The sequence below is a fragment of the Bos javanicus genome, chromosome 12, assembly GCF_032452875.1.
Source record: "Bos javanicus breed banteng chromosome 12, ARS-OSU_banteng_1.0, whole genome shotgun sequence".
Classification (NCBI taxonomy): Eukaryota; Metazoa; Chordata; class Mammalia; order Artiodactyla; family Bovidae; genus Bos; species Bos javanicus.
The window spans coordinates 41,063,510-41,065,349 of NC_083879.1; the positions used below are offsets into that span (position 1 = coordinate 41,063,510).

The 1,840-nt window shown below is 35.2% G+C and overlaps 1 non-coding gene across 1 annotated transcript; it reads left to right on the plus strand.

Moving 5' to 3' along the window:
• Window positions 1-255: 255 nt before the first annotated feature.
• LOC133258674 (U6 spliceosomal RNA) lies at window positions 256-362 on the plus strand. The gene has a single exon (XR_009740134.1). It is a non-coding gene; the product is annotated as a U6 spliceosomal RNA (small nuclear RNA).
• Window positions 363-1,840: the final 1,478 nt, after the last annotated feature.

Sequence of the window (1,840 nt, forward strand, 5' to 3'; positions counted from 1 at the left end):
GAGGGAGAGGGTGGGAAGACTTGGGAGAATGACATTGAAACATGTAAAATATCATGTAAGAAACGAGTTGCCAGTCCAGGTTCGATGCACGATACTGGATGCTTGGGGCTAGTGCACTGGGACGACCCAGAGGGATGGTATGGGGAGGGAGGAGGGAGGAGGGTTCAGGATGGGGAACACATGTATACCTTTGGCGGATTCATTTTGATATTTGGCAAAACTAATACAATTATGTAAAGTTTAAAAATTAAATTAGTGCTCGCTTCGGCAGCACATATACTAAAATTGGAACGATACAGAGAAGATTAGCATGGCCCCTGCGCAAGGATGACACGCAAATTCGTGAAGCGTTCCATATTTTTTTGAATGTGTTGAGCCCAACTGTAGATCAAAGAGAATGCTGGCTATTAAGAGATGCAAGCATTTTGAGCTGGGAGGTGATAAGAAGAGAAAGGGCCAAGTGATCCAGTTTTGAGCTTCATATTTTGTTTTATTATGAAGACAATAAAAATGCCATCAATAAAATCCTCTTATTTATGCTTAAAAAAAAAAAAAAAAAAAAAAAAAATTAAATTAAATTAAATTAAAAAAAATAATAAAAAAAAAAAAAAAAAAGCTAGTCTGAAGGATAAAGCAACAATGAGTGGGAAGTAAAAATTTAAGGTTGCAAGAATGTGTTAGAACTTAGGATATCACTTAAGAAATACGTGTGTGTGTGTTTGTGTGTGTATATACCCTTCCCAAGTTGCTCAGCTGTAAAGAAACTGCTTTCAATGCAGGACATGTATGTTCAATCCCTGGGTCAGGAAGATTCCCTGGAGAAGGAAATGGCAATCAACTCCAGTATACTTGCCTGGGAAATGAGGAGTGTGGTCAGCTTCAGTCCATAGGGTCACAAAAGATTCAGACATGACTGAGACACTAACCAACAACAACCAAAACCCAAAAATCTATAGGAGATACACACACACCAAAGAGAAAGGAATCCAGACATAAAAATAAAGATAGACACTCACTCAAAAGGTGAGATAATGAGGAAGTGAAGAATAAGAACTATAAAAACAACTGAAAAACAATTAATGAATTGAAAATAAGTACATACCAATAAATGATTACTTTATAAATAAACTAAAAGTTTCAACCAAAAGACACTGAGTGGCTGAATGTTTATAAAACAAGAGTCATCTATAAGCAGCCTATAAGAAGCTCACCTCAGATCTAAAGACACACAGAGACTGAAAGACAGGGAAAAGGTATTCCATACAAAGGGAATAAAAAGAAGGTTGGGGTAGCAATATTTCTATCAGACAAACATACTATGAACAAATATTGTAATAAGAAACAAAGATATTATATAGTTATAAGGAGAAAATTCAAAGAAGAAAATAAATCAATCAGAAATAAATATGTACCCTACACAAAGGCAAATAAATATAAAGAAAATATTAAGAAATGTAAATGGAGAAATTAACAGTACCACAATAATAGAAGGAGACTTTGACAACTCTCTGACATCAATGGTCAGAACAGGTCAGATCATGTAGACAGAAAATTAATAAGAAAACAGATATAAAATGACACATTAGACTACATAGATTCATTATATATATATATATATATATATATATATATATACACACACACACAAACATATGCATATGCATATATATAGTTATTGTTAGTCATTAAGTTGTGTTCAACTCTTTTGAGACCCCATGGACTATAGCCTCCCAACTTCCTCTATTCATGGGATTTTCCCAGTGAGAATACTGGGGTGGATTGCCACGCCCTCTTGCAAGGGATCTTTCTGACCTGGGGATCAAACCCATGTCTCCTGTGT